Source organism: Arachis ipaensis, chromosome B09, assembly GCF_000816755.2.
Source record: "Arachis ipaensis cultivar K30076 chromosome B09, Araip1.1, whole genome shotgun sequence".
In the NCBI taxonomy this organism is placed as follows: domain Eukaryota; kingdom Viridiplantae; phylum Streptophyta; class Magnoliopsida; order Fabales; family Fabaceae; genus Arachis; species Arachis ipaensis.
In genome coordinates, this window is record NC_029793.2 from 113,383,036 (window position 1) to 113,392,906 (window position 9,871).

Genomic DNA, 9,871 nt, shown 5'->3' on the forward strand with positions numbered 1-9,871 from the left:
CTAATAATTTTGTATTTCGATGCAACTGGTGTAGTCGAAGTCGTTGGAATGCGAGGCCACATTGGCAGAGATATTCAAGTACACCCACACGCTGAAGGAGAACAAAGCAAGATTTGTTGCTCAGTGGTCTCAGGACCATTATATGAGTAAACATACAGCTGATTATCTTCTACTATGAAATTATTAGAGATTAACTATATATCTGTCTTACTTATCACAGTAACTTGTGTTAATTGCACAGGAGTCCTATACACACAGACTAGAGACCACGACTCAACAATCTCAGCAAAGTGGGGAGGACGCCGCCGATGGATCTGCAGCCTCAGTCATCGACCCGATGCGGTTTGGCGCAATACCGCCTCAGCCCCGTACAAGAACCACATATACGGGATGAGGTCGTTCTTTGCTAGCAGCTTCTGCACCTCGATGTTGAAGCCATCGTCAAGCTCCGCCACCAATCGAGCTGTCTAACCCGAGGAAGGTGTGGATTTGAGGCTGCAAGTGTAGGAGCTCCAGCACAGCCTTTTCCAGTAAGCTCAGAAGCTTAAGGATTATCGGGAGAGGTATCAAGAGATCTTCACCCGCATGACGTCTATAGATGAGCTCAGGCTGGAGTTTAGGGATTTGCTGGAGCAGATGCAGTATATGGAGACTCAGATGCAGGTATACCAAGCCTAGATGTGCGCTGCTGGCATTGATCCTGCTGGTGGCAGCACTGTCGCTAGTGGCAGTAGTCCTGCTATAGGTGGCAGCGGTAGTGCTGGTGGCACACGAACATCATCACCACTTTCTGCACCACCGACTCAGGGCCACGGGACTGACGACGACGACTACCTGGATTTGTAGATCTTAAATTTTTGTTTTATTGTTTCATACATTTATTTGGTGTACCTAACTTTTATTTAATTTGCACATTTTATTATTTATTTATTTCAAATAAAATTCTTTATTATTTATGAATTAAACACTAATTATGTGAAAAAATTTAAATTTAAAATTAAAATTGACTATTTATTTCAAATTCCAAAAAAAAATATTATCATCAGAATTTTTGAAGGAATAATCCGACGGTAACGTGGTGTGGAACAACATGTTTTGGTGCCAACATTACCGTAAAAAAATCCGCTGGTAACCTATTGGTTTCCTGAGCTGGTAATCCGTTGCAAAGTCCTACGGTTAATATTTACCAGCGAGGTTTATACTGTTTAATTGTTTCCAATGGTAAATCCGACGGTACTCATCATTTTTTTGTAATGAGAACAAGCGATCATGATAGTAGCGTGTGAAGGAGGGAGGAAGGAGATTCGGTGTTGGCAGCGTGTAAAGGAGGCAACATTAGTGACAATATGTGAAGGAGGTCATGGGGTGTTTTTGGGTTTGGAATAAAAATAGAAAGGGAGAATTTGGGACAAAAAAAAGGTATAATTAAAGGTAAGAGAATGTTTAAGGATAAAATTTTAGTATGTTTATTATTAAGGGAGAGATTATTGAGTTTAGAGTTAAAATATTGGTTGGGTTATAAACTATAATTTTTCTAAACCCCGGAGAATTAATAAATAATTAATCAATAAATTAATTATTATTTAATGTAATAAGAAAATTAAATTTTATAGTTTAGAAAGGTAAAATTAATTAAAATACGAATTTTGATACTAATTTTAAAGAATTTGACCCAAAATTGGACCGTTGGGCCCAAACTGATTGAATTGGACCTAAACTGGTCCCATGGCCCAACCCAAGACTCATTAACTTAAATGAAACTCAGCATTCTCTTCCTCCCTCATAATCCATTCACGTTGCACAAAAGGAAATAGGGGAGGAAGGAGATACCAAAACCTAAGCTTGATTTCAAATCAAGATAACTTTTGATCCGGAGCTCTGATCGCTACATCGTTTATGGCCACGCGTTCATTGCACTGAGCTCTACAAAATCCACTAAACAATTTTGTTAGTAACTCACATTTTCTCATCCAACTGCTCAGCCCTTGATTTTCGAAATTCTTGAGTTGTTGTGGTGAAATTTTGTTGAATTTTTATGCTTTGGGTCAAATTCCTGTGAATTTGCTAGGTCTTACTCCAATTCTGTGTTGGTAAGGTGAGGACTCCCAAACCCTTGTAAAATCTATATTGAAGTGAAATTTATATTGATTTAGTGATGATTATTGGTATTAGATTGAGTTGTGGGTTGATTGGGGCATGTTGGTGGTCATTGGTGGTGTTGGAAGCTTGACCTTGAGTTGTGGTAGTTGAGTTGCTATTTGGAGCACTTTTTGGGAGTTGTGGATTTTTGCAGAATAGTGCTAATTGTGGTGTTCCATGCTTTAGGAGGAATCGGCCAATGTATGATTTTGGTTTCTCGTAGATAATATATAATGTCTTGTGAAAACTTAGGCTAGATGACCATAGGATAAGTTGTATGATATGGATGATTGAGGATTAGTGACTTTTGTTTGTATTGTCGAGGTGAGTGGTTGGATTGTAAGTTGAATGTATATGAATGTGTGTTGTATGATTGGGTTTGATGATGATTGTTGATGGCACGAAATGTGATGTATGACGATTGTGATAATGAATATTGGTGAGATTTGTGCCCAAGGCCGTGTCCGGCAAGTCTGGGTAAGTATAATGAATTAAGATTGGCGTGGTTTGCATGTTGTATATTGAGGCACGGATATATCTATGTGAATGCGAGTGGTGTTGATTTGGTTGAAGTATTATAGAAAATATTATAGAAATTGTGGTATATACTGGGGGGTTTTGGAAGTTAGTATGTTGTGAGATGAATGTTATGGAATGAATGAGAAGTGTTTAGGTATGTTTTAAATATCTTTGGTTGAGTTGGAACTTGAAGCCTTGTTTTTTTTGAAATGGAAATTATGAAAATATGAGTTTGAGATTTTTAAGCAAAACTTGGTTTTGAGCCGAACTTCGGCAAGCCATAACTCGACTTCCGGACCCTCAATTTTTGTCAAACTTATTTCAAATGAAAATTGGGTCCGTGAAGTTTATGCAGTTTGAAGAACAAATGAAAAATGTTTTAAAATGAAAACGTTATACGCGTCCGAAGTTAGGAGTACAAAATAGGAAATTCTTAACATAGCAGCTTTTGCATATACTGCTATGCCCGCGTATGCGACACATACGCACGCGGCCATTGGGCTCTGTCCAGAGGCTCCGCATACGTGGCAGGGTAACGCGTACACAGGATGCAAAAATTTTAAAGGCCGCATATGTAAGTGTACGTGGACCCCTGCTTTTTTGAAAGGTGAATTTATGTTTGTGATACTTGGGAAGTAGCAAGGATTGAGGTTCGTCCCACTTGCTTTGGGTAAATGTTTGAGATTTGATAATAACGATGATTAATTGAAATTGAATGAATATGAAAATGAGCTATAATTGAGCATGAATGATGATGAGTACAAATGTGTTTTCTCTCTGATTGTAAGGGTGACAGGGCACATATTTCCTCTAATGCTGATAGGGCACATATTTCCTTTAATGGTGACAGGGCACATAAATCCCTCTAATGGTGATAGGGTGTAACACCCTAATATTTAAATCCTTATGCTCAAGTCATAAGTCAATGATATTACGGTGGTACGACTCTCAGGTGGATTATAATACATACATATATATATAATTGAAATGAATTACAAATCAAGAAGCCTGAAAAGAGTGAAAATAAAATCGCGAAGTTGTATCACTCACGTATCGACAATTAGAAGACAAAGTGTGAATAAAAAACAATACGATGATAAAGCCATAAAAAAAAGTAAGAATAAGACCCAATATAGATATATAACATAAGTAAATAGCCACTAGTCATGACCCACAAAGTTTAGGCCGGTAATGGGTATGGTATAAAAGTAGTTGACAACAATATCTCCTAATCATTCCCAAATGATACATAAAGGCCCCTATAGGCAAGTCCCAAAGGAGATCAATACAAAATATAGGTTTTTCAAAATAAAGGTAGAGAGAATTTAAACAAAATATAAAGTAGAGAATACAAAGGACTTTGCCATCTCTCAAATGAACCACAGCTCACTGTTGAGCACCTAGACCAGCATCTAAAAAACAAGAGATATGTGCGGAATGAGAATACCCGACCCATGGGTTCCTAGTACAATAAAAGTGCCAAATAAATACAATGTACTATAGTAAAAACTCACTAAGCATCCTAAATTTCCTTTATTAATTCATTCATCTCAGGTTCGCACTAATCCATGAATTAGGTAACTGTTCTAGGGGATACTAAGTCTAGTCAACTCCTTGTCTTTCCCTTCTTTCCAACCCTCTGAACACTCAATTCTGAACAAACCATAGCCAGTAAATCTGAACATAGTGCTTAAATATCAATTATCTCATTCTCTACCTGGAGCAAGTGAACTCTCTTCACTACATCTACCCAGGGAGCTCAAGATACCTCATTCAATAATCATCATTTTCAATTAATCATATCATTATATCATTTAAACAAGAACAGCCCTCAGCGTCAACCGACACCAGCATGAGGGACCTCTCAGTTGTACAAACACAAGCAATACAGACAAGTAATACATAATTAAGGTACAAGTAGAACAGGTAGCATAAAATCAGGTAATATGGCATATATGATTTAGCAATCCAAAATAAATAGGCAAACTCAAAAAAGTCAAACATATGCAAATGATGAATGCCTGTCCTATGGCCGATGATATCATCTGCCGGTTACAAAGCCAACCTGACATGTCCTGGTAGATAACCATTGGACAGACCCTGCGAGTGCGCATCCCCAAGCTCAAAATCATAATAATTCAAAATAAAAATATTCATGTGGGAGAGCTCATCCGGAAAGGTCTAAGTCTCTGGCCACACTTATGACGAAGGGTCAACAGAGTCTCGGATCTCAACCGGGAGCAATGGAGTCGAGCTACTGCATCTACCCAAGGAAATTTGAAACTCAGATAATTTCTCAAACCTCAAGTCGTTCTCGATGGGGAGCAAGTGGGGGCTAACCACTGCATCTATCCCAAAAGTTTCAAACTAAACCCGGAGCAAGTAGAATCACTCCACTGCATCTACCCAGGCAGGTATATCTCACTACATCCCGGAGCAAGCGGAATCACTCTACTACATCTACCCAGGCAGGTGTATCACAATCAGAATCATATTCAATATTATTTTCATATGCATAATCCATCATTCTTGTCTTAATTCATACTCAATCCCTAATTTAACTCATGCATCATCAACCATTCACCATCATACTTACTCGTAACTGATCTCCGTCATCTCTCATTATCACAACCCTTCTCATTATACTTAATCACAATCAATTCATTATCATACATCATCTCATAATTTGTTCCAACCATTCAATTCACTAACTCATCCCATTATCTCTTACTTCTAATCCCTCTACCCATATTTACACCAGATTTATACCTTTATCGGGGTTTATAAGGGTTTAGACGGCCAAAAAAATGGTTAAAATACATAAAAATACACTTTTAAAAAATTTGAGGATTCTGTGTACGCATTCAATGGCTCGCATACGCATGGAATGAAAATTGCGGGTGTAAAGCCATAAAGAAGAGTAAGAATAAGACAAAGTATAGATATATAACATAAGTAAATAGCCACTAGTTGTGACCCGCGAAGTTTAGGCCGGCTAGGGTACAGTATAGAAGTAGTTGACAACAATATCTCCTAATCTCTCCTAAATGATACATAAAAGCCTCTATAGGCAAGTTCCAAGGGAGATAAATACAAAATATAAGTTTTTCAAAAAAACGGTTGAGAGATTCTAAACAAAATATAAAACAAAGAATGCAAAAGTCTTTCCCATCTCTCATATGAACCACAGCTCACTACTGCGCACCTGGACCTACAACTGAAAAATAAGAGATATGTACGGAATGAGAACACCCGACCCATGGTTCCCAGTATGGTAAAAGTGCCAAATAAATACAATGTACTATAATAAAAACTCACTAAGCATCCTAAACTTCCTTTATTCATCTTAGGTTCTCACTAATCCATGAATTAGATAATTGTTCTAGGTGATACTATGTCTGGTCAACTCTTTGTCTTCCCCTTCTTTCCAACCCCCTTAACGCTCAATCCTGAACAAAATCGTAGCCGGTAAATCTGAGCATAATGCTTACATATCAATTATCTCATTCTCTACCTGAAGCGAGTGAAGTCTTTTCATTACGTCTACCCAGGGAGCTCAAGATACCTTATTTAATAATCATCATTTTAAATTAATTATCTCATTATATCATTTCAACAAGAATAGCCCTCAGGGTCAACCGACACCAGCATGAGGGACCTCTCAGTTGTACAAACACAAGCAATATAGACAAGTAATACACAATTAAGGTACAAGTAGAACAAGTAGCATATAATGAGGTAACATGACATATATGATTTAGCAATCCAAAACAAATAGGCATACTCAAATAAGTCAAACATATGCAAATGATGAATGCCTGCCCTATAGCAGATGATATCATCTGTCAGTTACATAGCCAATCCGACATGTCCTAGTAGATAACCATTGGACAGTCCCAGCAAGCGCGCATCCCCAATATCAAAATCATAATCATTCAAAATAGAAATATCCCTAGGGGAGAGCTCATCCGGAAAGGTCTAAGTGTCCAGCCACACTTACGACGCAGGGTCATCAGAGTCTCGGATCTCAACCTAGAGCAATGGAGCCGACCCACTGCATCAACCCAAGGAAATCTGAAACTCAGATAATTTCTCAAACCTGAAGTTATTCTCAACTGGGAGCAAGTATGGGCTAACCACTGCATCCACCCCAGGCGTTTCAAACCAAACCCGGAGCAAGCAGAATCACTCCACTGCATCTACCCAGGCAGGTATATCTTACCACATCCCGGAGTAAGCGAAGTCACTCCACTGCATCTATCCAGGTAGGTGTATCACAACCAGAATCATATTCAATATTGTTTTCATAACCATAATCACTCTCATCAACATTCTCATCTAAATTCATACTCAATCCCCAATTTAACTCATTCATCATCAACTATTCGCCATCATACTTACTCGTAATCAATCTCCATCATCTCTCATTATCACAACACTTCTCATTATACTTAATCACAATCAATTTATCATCATACATCATCTCATAATTTGTTCCATCCATTCAATTCACTAACTCATGCCATTAATTCTTACTTCTAATCCCTCTACCCATATTTACACCGGCTTTATACTTTTATCGCGGTTTATAAGGGTTTGGAAGGCCAAAAGAATGATTAAAATACATAAAAATACACTTTTCAAAAATCTGAGGATTCTGCTTATGCATGAAGGTGGCTCGCGTATGCATGCAATGAAAATTGGGGGTGTTGCGTACGCAAGCTTTGGCCGCGTACGCGAGGGGTGAAAACAGCAATGTTTGCTCGTGTCGCGTACCACCTTCTATGTATGCGAGTCTCCAATTTCGGCACTCTCGCGTATGCGTGCCTCCTTCTGCCTACGCGAGGCCATAGGATAGAGCCCACTGCTCGCGTCACGTGGCACCGCTGCATACACGAGTCTTGCGGAAAGGCCAAAAAGTTGTAAAGTATAAAAATCAGTTTTTGAACCCAATTTTCAAATCTTCATATCTTTTGCTACAAAATTCTTTTTTCAACCATTTTTGAACCATTGGAAAGATCGTTAAATGAACTTTCATAAAAATCTAGTTTTGAAGAATTTCTAACTCTGAGGACCGAGTTACGGACCACCGAAGTAGGTCAAAAATCGGTTTTTTTTTCTTTTTAAAAACAGAAATCACCAATTTTTCCAATGTTCTCAAGCCAAATTCATTTTCATCTGTCAAATTGACTCTAAACCAACCAAATTCACCAATTTACACTCAACCAAATTCAAACCCATCTCATCTACATAATCCAACCCAAATTCATCACATTCCACTCCTAAATTTCTAAATTCTCATTATTCAATAATCATTCCAATTATTCACACTTTCAATATCCACAATCCATTCAATCTCATATGACATCACACAATATACACATCAACTCATCTTTCTTTCCTTTTCTGGCCTCTGGCCCAAAATTCACGGCTTCCGGCCCAACATTCATCAAATCAATATTTATATGCATATATGTATAACTCGCAAATCACACAATTCATTATCCAATACTAATTTCAAAAACACATCAATTATGCACTATTACACTAATCTCATCCAAACCCTCAAATACCACAACATGTTGTCTATGCATATCGAATTCATCCAAATACATAATTCACACCTAATCCTAGGGCATTTAACCTAGAATTCTCATCACACCACACGGTATTTAAATGAAACTTAAATCGTACCTCTTGGAAGTCAATTCAAGCCCTCACTTTGGAGTCTCTACCAAAACTCAGCTCCAAGCTCCACCAAACACATTCACAAGCAAGATTCAAGTTCCAAAAGTGTACCCAATACTCTAATACACACATTACATGCATACATCAACTTAGGGCTCACAAAATCTCATAAATTACAAGAGTTAGAAGGTTCTTTACCTTAACCTATGAATGGTTGATGAAACTCACCAATGGCTCATACTAGAGCACCCTTAAACCACCAAAATCACAAAATTACTCAACACCCATAACCAAATTCGAATTTAAAGGAAAAACAAAAATTGGGCAGAAGAGAGTAACATACTCACCACAATTCCTAGATAGACTTGAAGAGGATAAGGAGAGCGACGCGTAGCTGCAAACGGCTCGTCAATTGGATCTCCGCGAGAAAGTTATGGTGATTTGAAGTTTCAAGGAGGGTTAGGGTTTCTCTCTTCTTCCCTTTCTTCTCTTCAACATGAATCACAAAAAAATTGGGGTTGTGGCTACTGAATGGCCTCAATAAGGCTATCTTATGTTGGGCCTTGGGCCTACTTGGGCGCGGTTCACTTGGTTTAGTCCGTTGGCCGAATTTTGGGCCAAAACCTTTAAAATTAGCGTTTTGATGTGCGCTTTAATTATTTTTACCACCTCAACAAAAAATATTTAACTTTTTAACCCTTCTCACTCATAATTAATTTTCTTAGCTGCAGTAGCGGACAAATCTCAACTGGTACTGTCGGTCAAATTTTCACTACGCGTTGTTACGCAGAAAACTATGTTTTCCGACTCAGAAAAATCCACTGAGTCCAATTATCATATTTAAATTATCAAATTATAATTGCTAAATTGTCTAACCATATTCTCTCCTATTTAATTTATTATTTAATTAATTATGGTTTGACCGAGTTTTACACAGGGCACGTATTCCCTCTAATGGTTTTAATGTGCACTAGAGAGACGATGTCCGGATTAGCTACCAGACGTGTCGGGTTTGGCTATATAACCGACAAATAATCTCATTAGCCATAGGGCAAACATGCATCATATGCATTTGTATGTTTTGCTTGCTTGTGCATTATTTGGGTTTGCCTTTGTGAATAAATATGCTATTTGTGATACTTGCTACCTGCAATAACTATACTCTACTTGTGTTTGTCTTTTTCTATTTTGTTTGTCTGTGTAGTTCTATTAGAGTTTAGAGGGTTGGAGGAAGCAAAGGTTGAGGTGTTAAGTTAATATTGGGTTAGAACCTAAGTACCATATATTGTTCACCTGGTTTTTTGTTTAAAGTATAACTAAGTTTTTAATCTGAGTGTCAGAGTTCTAGGATCGCCTCTGACTTTTCTGAGACCTTATATCTTATATATGTGACACCTTTACCATGCTGAGAACCACTGATTCTCATTTTATACGGATATTTGTGTTTTTCAGTTGTAGGTCGAGAGGCACCTCACTAGGCGTCTGGAGTTTCGATTGCAGCGAAGATGCGACTTTGGGCTTTGGG

General features: G+C 38.0%; 1 long non-coding RNA gene across 1 annotated transcript in view; it reads right to left on the reverse strand.

Moving 5' to 3' along the window:
- LOC110266616 overlaps window positions 634-9,871 on the reverse strand; it is a 26,196-nt gene continuing 16,958 nt past the window's right edge. The window contains exon 3 of the long non-coding RNA XR_002354059.1: window positions 634-834. This is a non-coding gene — a long non-coding RNA (uncharacterized LOC110266616). The remainder of the gene's footprint in view (window positions 835-9,871) is intronic.